Source organism: Myodes glareolus, chromosome 2 (assembly GCF_982192425.1).
Source record: "Myodes glareolus chromosome 2, mMyoGla1.1, whole genome shotgun sequence".
NCBI classification, from domain to species: domain Eukaryota; kingdom Metazoa; phylum Chordata; class Mammalia; order Rodentia; family Cricetidae; genus Myodes; species Myodes glareolus.
In genome coordinates this window covers 55545757-55562906 of record NC_142027.1, presented here as the reverse complement: position 1 = coordinate 55562906, position 17150 = coordinate 55545757, and the positions used below count along the sequence as shown (strand labels likewise).

General features: G+C 41.4%; 1 pseudogene; it reads right to left on the bottom strand.

Annotated features, from left to right (window-relative positions):
* Positions 1-15513: 15513 nt before the first annotated feature.
* LOC125413229 (tubulin alpha-1B chain-like) lies at positions 15514-16853 on the bottom strand (annotated as a pseudogene).
* Between the last annotated feature and the right edge of the window lie 297 nt (positions 16854-17150).

Here is a 17150-nt window from a genome sequence, read left to right as displayed (position 1 = left end):
CAGATAATTTTCAGAAATAGATCAGTTAAGATCTCATCTCCCTTCCTCCAACCTAAAGAATTTCCTTAACAGGGGTGCTGTAGACTAGTTTAGTGCAAACCATTTATGGTCTGACCTCATCAAGTCTTTTTGGTCTTGGATTTTGATCAAAGGTAATTTTTTGTTTGGTTTGTTGTTTGATACCAGGTGGGACTGCAAATCCCACTAATTAAATGAGATGGAATGTTTACTAGACAATAAGTAACTCTAAGGGTAGGATCTGTATTAATGCTTGTTCATGTCAGTGTTCATACACCATACCTGCTCAGGTACCCAAGTCCATCTGACCGGGTTCTGCACAAAGAACTCAAGAACAGGAGCAGCCTCCCTCTGTCTGACAGCTCCACCCCATCTGTGGATTATTCTACTAGAAACTTGCTACAACAATTTGAAATGTGTCACTACAGAACTTCCCCGGGTGCAAAAGAATTTCGCAAGGATATTAAGCCAAAGAGAAAACAAAGCAGAAAGTCATTTTATAGTGTCCCTACCCTCAGACCTCCCTCAGATACTGTCTTCTGCTCACCACACTAGCTGTCCAAAGGCAGAACTCCATACCATGCTGTCTCACAGACACTGGAGTTTTCATAATCACTGTGTTTCTGTAGCTCTTCTGTAATCGTGAGTGGGCAATCAATGTTTAATCAGTAAGCCCCATCTCCCAATAAAGGGGCTTGAGACCTATGGCCCATGAGAGGTAGTGCATGGGTCAGTGCCATACAGCCTGCGTGGGTTATTAGCACCCAGCTCCACAGGTTCCACACAGCTGCCAGACACTGTCTCAAGCTTCAGCTTACATTCTTTTCTATCCTGGAAAGTTTGCCCATCTTTCACTTTGTCTTTGCCACAGTTTTGTATTTCTCTGTATTGCTGTCTTTTTTGTCTCTGATTTGCCTGACGCTATTATCCTTTAGATAACATGTTCTTGGGAGAGTTTTCCAAAGTTCCCTCACAGACTCTTTTCTCTTTTTCTAGCCACTGACTTACACTTCTTTGTAGGATTGTTTATGCTCCCATTCTGTCCCTGTGGCAACTGGTTAACACACAGAGATATTGTTCCATGAATGAAAACATGTATCTCCCAGTTGTGAAGCACGACCCAAGCCTGCTATTTCTTGTTGACCTTCTCCACCCTCTTTCCCATTTCAGTTCCAGGCTTCTTCTTCCCCTTTAATGGCAATGTCTGCTTCCAGCAAACACTAGACTCAGATAGATGAATGAATATGTGTAGTTGATTTTTGTTTTGTTTTCTTTTTCTTTTCTCCTTCAGGGCCAATTACAAGCTGTGGTGATGATTTTCCTGTAGGGTCTCCCAGACCTTCTTTAATGAGCAACATGAATTTACCAGGCATTGCTGTATCTCAGGATTGGGGTCAGAGACTGCAAAATGAACTTCAAAATAAAACAAACAAAAAATGTTTTTGCAAAATACAGTGATCGTTCTTTTCTCCATCAAGTATCATTTATTCTGTTTTGTGATATTTACAGTATATCTTGCTAATGTAATTTCATACCAATTAAGGGGAAAATAGAAACTCATTTTCTTATGAAATAACAAAGTAGTCAAGTTGGCTGCATGGTCTCAAAGGTTTGTGATGACAGACTCTTCTCCCGCTCTGGTTCTCTGAGATGTGGCTGTCTGCAGATCCGGTTCCAGTTTCAGCTTTCTGGGATGTGTTAGTTACTCCAAACGCTGCTGCCACTAAGTACCTGCTGAAAAACAATGTGGAAAAGGAAAGGTTTGCTTGGCTTGCATCTTGTGGGGATCATTCCATCACCGAGGAGAAAACATGATGGTGAACAGGCCGGCATGGCACGGGGTGAGAGGATGGGACCTGCTGTCTGGAAAGTCTGGGCAGTCAGGAAGTGCAGAGATAAATGTTTGTGTTCAGTGAAGTTTCTCCTTCTGTGTGTGGGCCTTGGCCCAACATGAACTGGTGCTGTCGACATGTGGGTTTTTATTAACCTGATCTATTCAATCCTTTCCAGGCATGCTCAGAGATTTGACTGTAGATCCTGTTAAGTTGACAGCCATTACTAACCACCACACTAGATGTTGTAAAAATATTACCAAAACAGAACTTTCTTGTTTGTGGGCATCAGGAGCAGTTATATCTAAGCCAGAGTTAAACAAAGTCTCCACTAAACTTTCATGACTACTAACTTACAGAATAATATTTTTAACAATATTACTATTGTTAAATAATAATATTTAAGACTATCTTTTAGGGTGTTTATTGCTGAGAAAAGACACCATGGCCACAGTAACTCTTGTAAAGAAAAACATTTAATTGGGGCTGGCTTGCAGGTTCAGAGATTTAGTCCATTATCTTCATGGCAATGTGTAGGTAGACATGGTGCTGGAGAAGGAGCTGAGAGTTCTACATCTTGATCCTCAGGTAGCAGAAGCGCCTGTGAACCACAATGGGAATAGCTTGAGCACAGGAGATCTCAAATCCCATCCCCACAGTGACATACTTCCTCCACTAAGGCCATACCTACTCCAGCAAGGCCATGCCTCCTAACAGTGCCACTGCCTTTTACCACTCACACAAATGAGTCAGTGAGGGCCATACCTGTTCTAATCATCACAAAGACTAAAATATTCAGGGACTATTATTTATTCTGACCAGCACAAAAATTATCAGAAAAATATTATTAGACATTCTGGTAATACAGTTCTATATTATAAACTTATTATTTTGATCACAAAAAAGTGAAATTAAAAACAAAAGCACTTAGGGTAATAACCATTTGGACATGGACGGTTCCCTCTTTAACCAGCGCTTCCACAGCTACAGTCAAGTTGATAATGCTAAGGAACAGCTTACAGCTTGGAGTCATTACAATTTGTTTGAAATTGACAAAAACAAATAAATGAGGCAGATATTTTATTTATAGACATTTTATTTAGAACATCATGCGCATTGCCAAGAATCCACAGACAAGTATGGATGTCGAACATTCTCTGAACAAATGGCTCAGTTATAGCTGAAAAGACATAAAATCAACATTAAAGATTGGTCACTTTATTCTTTTTCTAATGCAGCATTTGGAGGATATAGCTCTCCTGATGATTTATAATTTTCTTAATTAGAAAGTATGAAACTTATTATAAGATATGACAATTGTTCAGTAATAATTTTAAAAGGATTCTATTGAAAACAAAATAATTTTGTGTTTGGGTGGAATGTTCTATAAATGTCTATTAAACACATTTGAGTCATAGCTTCTGTTAATTCCTTTATTTCTCTCTTAAGGTTCTGTATGGCAGTTCTGTTCACTAGCAAGAGTGGGGTGTTGGAGTCTCCCACTATTAGTGTGTGAGGTTTGAATTAAAACAAAATAATTTGATTCCAAAACATAATTTTGACACTTTAGTTTTTTTAAGTTAGATTTTAATCAAATCATGAATTTCGAGGGTTCAAGTCTTAAATCCTTTCTGGGAGGTTGGTTCTCCAGCTTAGTGTGGGGTAGGTTAAAACACAAAGTAAGCCAGGGCCTTAGGAAGAATGTGAGTTGTTGGCAGTTAGGCCGAAAGGGAAAGCTGGAAGGACACTAAACACCTGAGTAGGAAGGAGAATTATTATATAGAAACGCTGTAGCATTCCTCCTTGTTCTTTGCTCAGAAATTCTATTTTGAACAAAATGTGGTCTGTACATTGTCAGTGAGTGTCCAACCACTGAAATTAGTGTGTCCATACACATAGAAATGACAGTCTTCCACATTAATCTCAGTTCTACTTAAAGTTAAAAGAAAGATATTTTTCTTAGTAGGACAAGACTGTCCATTAAAAACACACTGTTCAATTCCTACTTTGAAAAACATCTAGAACTTTATTCTACAATGTTTTAGAAACAAGTGATTTCATCAAATTACAATCATTACAGATCATCCCTTTGTCTGTCTGTCTGTCTATTCATCCATCTATCTACCTCTCATTTAAATATATCTATCTATATTTATCTGTCTTTCAATTTATCTATCTCTATCTACCTATCATCTACCTATCATGTCTATCATCTATATACCCATCTATGTATCATCTATCTATACATCTCTCTATCTGTGTATGCATTGTGTTGGGGTTGAGGGTCAGAGAACAACTTTGCAAGAACCAATTCTCTCTTCCACCATATGTATTCCAGGAATCTAACTAAGGCAATCAGTCTTGGTAAGCAGGCTTACCCTTAAGCCACACTAGTACACCTCTGACAGGTTTTTGAGTGCTGGGATTACAGGCATATGCCACCACAATCATCCTCATTCTTCATTAAATATTTTTTTTGATATAATTGCAGATTCCCATAAACTAAGGAGTCATAGAAATACAATAATCCTTTACCTAACTTCTCTAATGGTAACCACAATCAGTCTACAGTATAGTGACAAGATAGGTGTGCCATAGATACTGATATTAAACCAATCAAGAACACCACCCTTGCCATCACCACACACACCTCCTCTTGCTCCTTTACTCGTACTCAACTTTTCCTTAATCCCTGGCAAACACTAGGCTGTTCTCCATGTCTGATGTGGGATTCCCCTCTGTATACTGTGATTACCATTAATGAATAAAGAAACAGTTTTGAACCTATAGCAGGGCAGAACAGAGGTAGGTGGGGGAAAGCTAAACTGGCTGCTGGGAGGAAGACGGTAGAGTGAGGAGAAGCCATGGAACCGCCACTGGAGACAGGCATGGCTGGAACCTTGCTGGTAGGCCACTATTCTTGTGGTAAAATATAAAATAATGGAAATGGGTTAAATTAAGATGTAAAAGCTATCCAATGATAAATTAGACCTAATAGGCCAAACAGTGATTAATTAATAGTTTCTGTGTGGTTATTTCTGAAGTCTGGGCAGCCATGAAACGAACAAGTGGCCTCCTACCTATAATTTTAACATTTGAAGGACATTATATAAATAAAACCACACAATGTTTAACCATTTGTAACTTTATTTTAAAACTCAGAATGATTCCTTAGAGATTATTGCACACATCAGTAGTTGGTTTTAAAGGAGCTCGTGCAGCAGATTTTAATGGCTGTGTAGTATTTCATAAAATGAATCTACCACAGTTTGTTTCTTCATTCAAACAGAATCATTCAAAGACATCTTTGTTTTTCAATTTTTTGTTATTTATGAATAGTGGGCTATAAAATCCCATGGAGCCATTGCTTGGTGATAAGGTAATTGCATGCTTATTTCATCTGTTTTGTTTCCATTGGTTTAGGAGCTGGAAACCGGAGCTTGTACAAACCAAGCAAGGCTCTACCACTGAGACACATCCAGACCCCTTGTTAAAGTATATATAGGTCTTATTTAATTTCCGAAAGTGGCCTCTAACTTACTAGGTACCTCAGGGTGCCCCCCTAGTTCACGAACCTACTGCCTCAGCTTCCCCAATTCTGTAATTACAGGCATGTGTTGCTGCTGTTTCTGATGTTGTCATTGTTGCTATTGTTTTTCTTCATCTTATTTTCTAAAGAAACTTCCCTCCTGTTTTCCATATGGGCATTCACATTCGCACTGCATCATGTCCATCAGGGATCCACTTCCTCCACAGCCCTGCTGCTGTCATTCTTTTCCATTTCAGCCATTTCCATGGACATGCAACTTCTTCATCTAGTTTTGAATTTTCATTTCCTGGCACCTGATGATATTGACTGCTTTTTCATGCACATGTTTGTCATTTGTTCATCTTATTTAGTGATATGGTCTGTTCATTTCTTTGCCCAGGTCTCTGTTTGGAAATATGTTGAGGTTTACTGTTTTTTTAATGTTTACATAGTATAATACTCAACAAATTAAACCAGTCACCAAAGCACAAATACTGCATAGCTTCATTAAGTATGAAATGCAAAAATATCAATTCTATGAAAACATAATTACATGCTTGTTGTTAGGAACTCCGTGGTGGAGTGGGTTGGACAAATATTGGTTAAAGGGTAGGAACTATGTTATAATATGAGTGAATTCTTAAGCTCTATTTTGCAACATAGGATTGTAGTTAATAATACAGTATTCTGTGGTGAAAATGGCTGACAATTGATCTTATGACTATGTAAGGTGATAGATACTTAAATTAACTTGAACGTGATCATCATTTAATAATGTATTAGTGCATCAAATCATCATAACACATAATTCAAATATTTATTATTTTTATTTGTATATGTACAAACATTAGGTAATAATTCTAGCAAATAACTTCTACAGTACTTTATATCAGACAATTGAAAATATTTTTCTAAAAAAGGTTAAAATTTACATAAATTCTGTAGGTTGTTTCTTCTGTTGTGTTTAGTGAAATGTACATTGCCTCCACCCACCATTGCCTTGACTCTCTAATGGGCATATGGGTGACACTATCATAGGTGTAAAACGAGGCTCCAGATTGTGTAACTCCAGTGACATGAGCCATTTCTGTCTGACTTCCTAGCCCTGCCTCTTTCATAAATGAGAACTCATCTCACCTATGAGACACCCATTCTTGAGATGTAGGTGACGTCAACGGTTCTCAGTGGTCTGTCTCCAGCTTCAGAATATACACAAGGTCAAGTAGGGTGGGTATGTGGGCAAAGCTATCTGCGCCGTCTGTCCTGCTGACCACAGTGACCCATGCAGCCAAGGCCCAGCAGGACAAGCAATCTTCCTTCAGTTTCAGTGCAGGAGAGGTGGAAAAGTGGTGGGGGGTCTCTTCTTTTTAAATGAAGAATTGAATGTGTTAGACTCATTTGTACCTCAGGGAAGACTTGGAGGAAAATATGGTCAATATGCAGGGAGGCATATAAAGTTTGGAGGTCCAGAGAGGTACAATATCATCTCTTGCATGAGTCCTGGTGTCTAGTTGTCAGCACACTGTTACATAAGTGAGAAGATTTTTTTTTCATTTCTATTCAAGCTGGTTTTTTTTGAAAGTAATTTTATTAAATTATAAAAAGTTTCCATTTACGCCCCTCCTCCCAACGCCCTCTCACTCCCCCCTCCCTCTCCTCCTCCCTCTTTGTCCCCAAGGGCAGTCAGGGTCTCTGCCCTGTGGGAAGTCCAAGTTCCTCCCCCCTCCCTCCAGGTCCAGGAAGGTGAGCATCCAAACAGACTGGATCCCAAAAATCCAGTATATGCAGAGGAATCCAGTCCCAGTGTCATTGTCAATGGCTTCTCAGAAAGACTGCAGGCCAGCCACATTCAGAAAATCCGGCCACATTCAGAGAATCTGGTTGGATCACATGCTCATTCAGTCACGGTCCATCTGGCCTTGGTAAACTCTCATTAGGTCCGACCCCTTGTATCAGTGGGTGATAGTATCCCTCGCAGTCCTTCGTCATTTTCTTCCTCCTTCTGCTCCTCATTTGGATCTTGGGGGGGCTCAGTTCGGTGCTCCAACGCGGGCCTCCAACTGTATCGCCATCCAACACCAGATGAAGGATCTATGGTGATAAGTAAAATATTCATCAGTATGGTCACGGGCCAAGGCCGGTTCAGGCAACCCCTCCTCTGTCCAGAGAACAATCTGGGGATCTCTCCTTGGATCTGGGATCCCATATATAATCAAGTTTCCTGTAAACTCTAAAATGACTCCCTTAGTTGAAATATATTCTTCCCTGATCCCACATTCATCCTTCCTTCCTTCCCCCCATCCCGGTCAACCGAGCTTTCTCCATTCCTCCCCTACTCCCTTCTCTCTAACCCTCTCCCCTTCCAACAACCCCCCCCATGCACCCAAGGTTACCTGGGACTCTTGACTATTTCCTACCTCCTGGCGGATAGCTAAATAATCTTCATCAGGTTCGTCTTCTTATTTAGCTTCTCTAGGATCACGAATAATAGGCTCAAAGACCTTTAATTATGGTTAGAATCCACTTATGAGTGAATACATACCATATTCCTCTTTTTGGGTCTGGCTTACCTCACTCAGTAAAGCGTTTTCTATGTCCATCCATTTGCATGCAAAATTCAAGATGTCATTATTTTTTACCGCTGAGTAAAACTCTAATGTGTATATGTTCCACACCTTTTTTAACCATTCTTCTATTGAGGGGCACCTAGGCTGTTTCCAGGTTCTGGCTATTACAAATAGTGCTGCTATGAACATAGTTGAACAAACGCTTTTGTAGTATGTTTGGGTATCTCCAGGGTATATTCCCAAGAGAGGAATTGCTGGGTCCTGAGGGAGGTTGACTCCCAGTTTCCTGAGAAACTGCCACACTGATTTCCACAGTGGCTGCACAAGTTTGCATTCCCACCAACAATGGATGAGTGTTCCCCTCATTCCACATCCTCTCCAGCATAGGCTATCATTGGTGTTTTTGAGTTTGGCTATTCTGACAGGTGTAAGATGGTATCTCAAAGTGGTTTTGATTTGCATTTCCCTGATCGCTAAGGAGGTTGAGCATGACCTTAAGTGTCTTCTGGCCATTCGAAGTTCATCTGTTGTGAATTCTCTGTTCAGATCAGTACCCCATTTTTTAATTGGGTTAATTAGAGTTTTAGTGTCTAGTTTCTTGAGTTCTTTGTATATTCTGGAGATCAGACCTTTGTCTGATGAGGGGTTGGTGAAGATCTTCTCCCAGTCAGAAGGCAGCCTTTTTGTCTTACTGACAGTGTCCTTTACTTTACAGAAGCTTCTCAGTTTCAGCAGGTCCCATTTATTCATTGTTTCTCTTATTGTCTGTGCTACTGGGGTCCTACTTAGGAAGTGGCCTCCTGTGCCTATATCTTGTAGACTACTTCCCACTTTCTCTTCTATCAGGTTCAAAGTGGACAGATTGATGTTGATGTCTTTAATCCATTTGGACTTGAGTTTTGTGCATGGTGATAGATATGGATCTATTTTCATTCTTCTACAGGTTGACATCCAGTTATGCCAGCACCATTTGTTAAAGACGCTTTCCTTCTTCCATTGTATACCTTTAGCTCCCTTGTCAAAAATTAGGTGTTCATAGGTTTGTGGGTTAATATCTGGGTCTTCTATTCGATTCCATAGGTCGACTTCTCTGTTCTTATGCCAATACCAAGCTGTTTTCCATACTGTTGCTCTGTAATAGAGTTTGAAGTCAGGGATAGTAATGCCTCCAGAAGTTCCTTTATTGTATAAGATTGTTTTGGCTATCCTGGGTTTTTTGTTTTTCCATATAAACTTGATTATTGTTCTCTCAAGGTCTGTGAAGAAGTTTGATGGGATTTTGATGGGGATTGCATTGAATCTGTAGATTGCTTTTGGTAGAATTGCCATTTTTACTATGTTGATTCTCCCAATCCAAGAGCAGGGGAGGTCTTTCCATTTTCTGGTATCCTCCTCAATTTCTCTTTTCAAAGGCTTAAAGTTCTTGTCAAATAGGTCTTTCACATCCTTGGTTAGAGTAACCCCAAGATATTTTATGGTGTTTGTGGCTATCGTGAAAGGTGATGTTTCTCTGATTTCCCTCTCTGCTTCTTTATCCTTTGTGTATAGGAGTGCCACTGATTTTTTGGAGTTGATCTTGTATCCTGCCACGTTACTAAAGGTGTTTATCAGCTGTAGGAGTTCTTTGGTAGAGTTTTTGGGGTCACTTATGTAAACTATCATATCGTCAGCAAATAACGAAAGTTTCACTTCATCCTTTCCAATTCGAATCCCCTTGATCCCCTTATGTTGTCTTATTGCTATTGCTAGAACTTCAAGCACTATATTGAAGAGGTATGGAGAGAGTGGACAGCCTTGTCGTGTTCCTGATTTTAGTGGAAAGGCTTTGAGTTTCTCTCCATTCAATTTGATGTTAGCTGTCGGCTTGCTGTATATTGCTTTTATTATATTTAGGTATGATCCTTGTATCCCCAGTCTCTCCAACACCTTTATCATAAATGGGTGTTGAATTTTGTCAAACGCTTTTTCAGCATCCAATGAAATGATCATATGGTTTTTTTCTTTCAGTTTATTTATATGATGGATTACATTGATAGATTTGCGTATGTTGAACCATCCCTGCATCTCTGGGATGAAGCCTACTTGATCATAATGGATGATTTTTCTAATGTGTTCTTGGATTCGGTTTGCCAGTATTTTATTGAGAATTTTCGCATCGATGTTCATGAGTGAGATTGGCCTGTAATTCTCTTTCTTGGTTGTGTCTTTGTGTAGTTTTGGTATTAGGGTGACTGTAGCTTCATAAAAGGAGTTTGGCAGTGACTTTTCTTTTTCTATATTGTGGAATACATTAAGGAGTATAGGTATTAGCTCTTCCTGGAAGTTCTGGTAGAATTCTGCATTGAAACCATCTGGTCCTGGGCTTTTTTTGGTAGGGAGATTTTTGATAACAGCTTCTAGTTCCTCACGACTAACAGGTCAATTTAGATTGTTCACCTGGTCTTGGTTCAACTTTGGTATATGGTACTTATCTAAAAAAATGTCCATTTCTTTTACATTTTCCAACTTTGTGGCATATAAACTTTCGTAGTAAGATCTAATGATTCTCTGAATTTCCTCTGTGTCTGTGGTTATGTCCCCCTTTTCATTTCTGATCCTATTAATTTGCAAGTTCTCTCTCTGCCGTTTGATTAGTTTGGATAGGGGTTTGTCAATCTTGTTAATTTTCTCCAAGAACCAGCTTTTTGCTTCATTGATTCTTTGAATTGTTTTCTGTGTTTCTATTTTGTTGATTTCAGCCCTCAGTTTGATTATTTTCAGTCTTCTACTCCTCCTGGGTAAATCAGCTTCTTTTTTTTCTAGAGCTTTCAAGTGTGTTGTTAAGTCTCCAATGTGTGCTTTCTCTGTTTTCTTTAGGTGGGCAGTTAGTGCTATGAACTTTCCTCTTAGCACTGCTTTCATTGTGTCCCATAGGTTTGAATACATTGTGTCTTTGTTTTCATTATATTCAAGGAAGACTTTAATTTCTTTCTTTATTTCTTCCTTGACCCAGGGGTGATTTAGTAGTTGACTGTTCAACTTCCATGAGTTTGTTGGCTTCCTGGGGGTACCATTGCTGTTGAATTCTAATTTTAATCCATGGTGATCTGACAAGACACAGGTGGTCACTAATATTTTTTTGTATCTGTGGAAGTTTGCTTTGTTACCAAGTATGTGGTCAATTTTCGAGAAGGTTCCATGAGCTGCAGAGAAGAAGGTATACTCTTTCCTATTTGTGTGGAGTGTTCTATAGATGTCTGTTAAGTCCATTTGATTCAGTACCTCCAGTAAATCTCTTATTTCTCTGTTAGGTTTCTGTCTGATTGACCTGTCCATTGGTGAGAGAGGAGTGTTGAAGTCTCCTACTATTAGTGTGTGTGGTTTGATGACTGCCTTGAGTTCTAGAAGAGTTTCTTTTACATATGTGGGTGCCTTTATATTAGGGGCATAGATATTCAAGATTGAGACTTCTTCCTGATGAATTGTTCCTGTTATGAGTATGAAATGTCCATCTCCATCTCTTCTGATTGATTTTAGTTTGAAGTCGATTTTGTTAGATATTAGAATGGCCACACCCGCTTGTTTCTTAGGTCCATTTGCTTGGAAAACCTTTTCCCAACCCTTTACTCTGAGTAGGTGTCTGTCTTTGTGGTTGAGGTGTGTTTCTTGTAGACAGCAGAATGTTGGATCCTGTTTTTGTATCCAATCTCTAAGTCTGTGCCTCTTTATAGGTGAGTTGAGACCATTGATATTAAGTGATATTAATGACCAGTGATCGATGACTCCGGTCATTTTTTTGAGTAGTAGCGTGTATGTGTTTTCCTTCTTTGAGTTGTGTTTGTGAAGGGTCGCTAGATGTCTGAGTTAATGTAGGCAGTGTTGGGAATGTTGGATTCCTTGGGTTGTGATTTTCCTTCTAGTATTCTCTGTAAGGCTGGATTAGTAGCTACATATTGTTTAAATTTGTTTTTATCCTGGAATATTTTGTTTTCTCCGTTGATAGTGAACAATAGCTTGGCTGGGTAAAGTAGTCTGGGTTTGCATCCATTGTCTCTTAGTTTCTGCAGTACCTCTATCCAGGACCTTCTGGCTTTCATGGTTTCCATCGAGAAGTCTGGTGTAAGTCTGATAGGTTTACCTTTATAAGTTACTTGACCTTTTTCCTTTGCAGCTCTCAATATCCTTTCTTTAGTCTGAATGCTTTGTATTTTGATTATTATATGACGAGGGGATGTTTTTTTCTGATCCAGTCTATTCGGTGTTCTGTATGCTTCTTGAACCTTCATAGGAATATCGTTCTTTAGGATGGGAAAGTTTTCTTCTATAATTTTGTTGAGTATATTTTCTGGACCTTTGAAATGCAATTCTTCTCCTTCTTCTACTCCTATTATTCTTAGATTTGGTTTTTTTATTGTGTCCCACAGTTCCTGAATGTTTTGTGATGAGAATTTGTTGGATTTGCTGTTTTCTTTGGACAGAGTGTTTAATTTCTCTATGGTGTCCTCAGAGTCTGAGATTCTTTCTTCTATCTCTTGTATTCTATTGGTTAAGCTTGTTTCTGAAGTCTCTGTTCGTTTACCCAGATTTTCCATAGCCAGCCGGCCCTCGGTTTGTGATTTCTTCATTGACTCCATTTCAGTTTTCAAATCTTGAACTGTTTCTATTACCTGTTTGATTGTTTTTTCTTGGTTTCCCAGAATTTCATTTATGGATTTACTCATTTCTTCAAACTTTTTGGTATATTTCTCTTCCATTTCTTTACTCATTTCCTCAATTTTTTTGTTATACTTATCTTCCATTTCTTTACGGCAGATTTTCACCTCCTGTTTAAGTTCCTCTATTATTTTCATAAAGAAGCGCTTAGAGTCGATTTCTTCTATTTCTTCTGGAGTAGGGTGTTCAATTCTTCTAGTTTCGAGCTCCCTGGATTCTGGCGATGTCATGTTGCCTTTCAGGTTGTTGGAGGAATTCTTGCATTGGCGCCTGCCCATCTCCCCCACTCTGGATGAAACTCCTCGGCACTTTCTGGATAGAGCTCCTCAGCACTCTCTGGGTAGGACTTCACAGCACTCTCTGGATAGAGCTCCTCAGCCCTCTCTGGGAAGAACTCCTCAGCAGGGCAACAGGGCTAGCTGATCTTCCCAGGACCCGGGAGACAAAGGGCCTGCAGCAGTGGGGGGAGGGGAGGGGTCCCTTGGAACACCAAAGACCCTGCCACAGAAGCTGAGGGGGGAAGGGCTGTGCTCCCTTCCCGGACAGGCAGGCAGGCTGCCCAGGCTAGCACCCACTCAGCTCTCTGGGAAGAGCGCCTCAGCAGTGCAACAGGGCTAGCTGGTCTTCCCAGGACCTGGGAGGCAAAGGGCCTGCAGCAGTGGGGGGGAGGGGGTCCCTTGGAACACCGAAGACCCTGCTGCAGAAACTGGGGGGGGGGGGCTGTGCTCTCTTCCTGGGCAGGCAGGCTGCCCCGGTGAGCACCCACTCACCTCTCTGGGAAGAACTGCTCAGCAGGGCAACAGGGCTAGCTGGTCTTCCCAGGACTCAGGAGACAAAGGGCCCGCAGCAGTGCGGGGAGGGGAGGGGTCCCTTGGAACACCAAAGACCCTGCCACAGAAGCTGAGGGGGGAAGGGCTGTGCTCCCTTCCCGGACAGGCAGGCAGGCTGCCCAGGCTAGCACCCACTCAGCTCTCTGGGAAGAGCGCCTCAGCAGGGCAACAGGGCTAGCTGGTCTTCCCAGGACTCAGGAGACAAAGGGCCCGCAGCAGTGCGGGGAGGGGAGGGGTCCCTTGGAACACCGAAGACCCTGCCGCAGAAGCTGGGGGGGGGCTGTGCTCTCTTCCTGGGCAGGCAGGCTGCCCCGGTGAGCACCCACTCACCTCTCTGGGAAGAACTGCTCAGCAGGGCAACAGGGCTAGCTGGTCTTCCCAGGACTCAGGAGACAAAGGGCCCGCAGCAGTGCGGGGAGGGGAGGGGTCCCTTGGAACACCGAAGACCCTGCCGCAGAAGCTGGGGGGGGGGGCTGTGCTCTCTTCCTGGGCAGGCAGGCTGCCCCGGTGAGCACCCACTCACCTCTCTTATTCAAGCTGTTTTAACTACATGCTGTCAAGTACTCCACTTCAATGCATGCCTGTCCTGGAGTTCTGAGCTGGTAGAAGTACAGCCACCAATGGATTCTGCTAAACTGGGACTTACTCTAGAAGACAATTCCCATGAGTTTCATTTCTTCAGCAGACTATTTTGTTGTCAGAAAGGATATACCAAACACGGCACATGTATCAGAATAGACAGTAAGTTTGGGGATCCCAACCCTGACCAGGGTAACTCACTCACTAATGCTGGCTGGGCAGGAGTGCGTTCCTGGAGCTCAGCACTGGGCCGGCGGGCAGCACTTTATTGCTGCAATGCTCGACTTTCATGGCTCGTTCTCTCCAGCTCATCAGTGGAGCTCTAGCAGAAAATCCCAGAAGCAACTTTGTGGACATTGACAAATTGATTTTACATTGTCTATAGAAACACGGAGCATCAGGACTAGCCAAGATAATCACGATGAAGATGCAAATGCCAGATGCCAAGACTGATTATGACAATAATTCCGTGTGCAGCAGTGATGTGGAGCAAGCTAAGGAGGCAGAGAAAGCTAAACAAAGCACTCACTCTTTCATTTAATGTTTAAGACTAATGTTAGACTTCACAACTGCTATGAAGAATTTCTTACTTCTGCTTTCCCACTTCCTCCAGTGTCAAATCTTGTTTTTAGCATTAAATTCGACATGTAAAATTATTTTTATGTTTTAATTTGTACTGTTTTCTAATACCTATGGCCTTGAAGATCAGTTTTATTTTTTTCCTTGTAAATTTTCTGCCCTTTTGATCTTTGAAGTATTGGTATTTTGCTGACAAATCTGCCTATACCTTTATAGTTAATTGAGCTAATAGTACATTGGTTTAAGTTCAATTTAATTGTGTTATAATTTTTTCTCAAAACAAATTTTATATATAAACTTAGTCAGATAATTTATATAAATACTCCAGAAAAATACTTAAATGGAATAGACTAATTATGCAGCATTGCTGGCATCGGTATTTAGTATTGTGACAGATTAAAATACAGACACACACACACACACACACACAAGTCAATGATTCTCCTTCATATTAATGAATGAGTTTCTCATCTTTATCTATTATTTATTTGATGGTGACAAGTCATTCTTTTTTAGTTTCATTTTATTCAAGTGTGTGTTTATGTGTGTATATGAACATACATATGGGAACAGGTGCTCACAGAAGCCAGAAGCCCAAAGATTGGCTCGGATACCCCTGGATCTCGAATTAGAGGCAACTGTGAGCCTCCTGACGCAACAGTGGGTCCTGGGAATCAAATTTGAGTCTTCTGCAAGTACAATAAGTACTCTTTTTTTCTTAAAGCTTTTACTTTGAAACATCATAGAAATAAACCACTCAGGGACACATGGAAAAGGAAAAGACATGATCACAGAATGATGTTAACACAAAAACATCAATGACTGTCAGCTAATGTTAAAGCTGAGGTTCTGTGAGTTTGACATGATCCAGGGACTGAAAGAACAGATTAGTATTCCTCTTCTTCTTCCTCACCCTCTCCTCCAACAGAATCCACACCAACCTCAAAATTCTTCTCTAGGGCATCCATGTCTTCATGGACCTCAAAGAACTCCCTGTCCTTCATACCCTCACCCAAATACCAGTGCACAAAGGCATGCTTGGCATACATCAGATCAAACTTGTGATCTAGGCAAGCCCAGGCCTCAGCAATGGTTGTGGTGTTGCTCAGCATGCATACAGCTCTCTGAACCTCAGCCAGGTCTCCACCAGGTACCACAGTGGGAGACTGGTAATTCATGCCAACTTTAAAGCCAATAGGGCACCAGTCCACAAACTGGATGCTGCTCTTGGTCATGATTGTGGCAATGGCAGCATTGACATCTTTGGGAACCACATCACTATGGTACAGCAGGCAGCAAGCTATGTATTTACCATGGTGAGGGTCACATTTCACCATCTGGCATTCATGATCTATCTCTGCTACAGAAAGCTGCTCATTGTAGGCTTTCTCAGCAGAGATGAAGGGGCATATATGGCCAGAGGAAAGTGGTTGTGAGGGTAGGGTACCAGGTTGGTCTGGAATTCGGTCAGGTTAACATTTAGGGCTCCATGAAATCTGAGGGAAGCAGTGATGGAAGACACAATTTGGTTAATATGATGGTTAAGGTTAGTGTAGGTGGGGCGCTCAATATTAATGTTTCTATGACAGATATCATAGATGGCTTCATTGTCTACCACGAAGGCCAATCAGAGAGCTCCAAGGTCATGTGGGTGGTGAGGATGGAATTGTAGGGCTCAACCACAGTGGTGGAAACCTGGGGGAGCTGGGTAGACAGAGAATTCCAGCTTGGATTTCTTTCCGTAATCAACAGAGAGCCTCTCTCTCCATCAGCAGGGAGGTGAACCCAGAGACAGTTCCCGCGCCAAGCTGTGGAAAATCAAGAAGTGCTGAAACCCTGTGCATTGGTCCACCAGTTTGCAAATTCTGTCCACGACAAGGTCAATGATCCCTTTGCCAATGGTGTAGTTGCCACAGGCATAATTATTAGCAGCATCTTCCTTGCCTGTGATGAGCTGTTCAAGATGGAAGAGCTGGCGGTAGGTACCAGTGTGAACTCATCCATAACTGTGGGTTCCAGGTCTATGAACACTGCCCAGGGCACATGCTTGCCAGCACCTGTCTCACTGAAAGAGGTGTTGAAGAAGTCATCTCCTCCCACAATGGTCTTGTCACTCGGCATCTGGCCGTCAGGCTGGATGCCATGTTCCAGGCAGCTAGAGTTCCCAGTAGGCATTGTCCATCTGAACACCAGCCTGGTCAACATGGATGGAGATACACTCACGCATGGTAGCTATGGATTAGAAGGCAAAGATGATAGAGTGGACACTGGGTCCTGGTTACTGTTCCCGACAGCTAAGAGTCGAGGTAAGTAACTCAATAAGTACTCAATAAGGCCACAATAAGTACTCTTAACCTTTGAAGCATCTCTCCAGCCTTACCATTCTATTTTTAAGAATAGATTGTGATTTGATTTCTTTAAATAGTCAAAGATCATCTGCAGTCAAGTTAGGTGACCAGACGAACAAGTGCCATTTTGGTGAGAAAATGCATCATCAAAACAACAAAAAGAGCATCTTGGATGA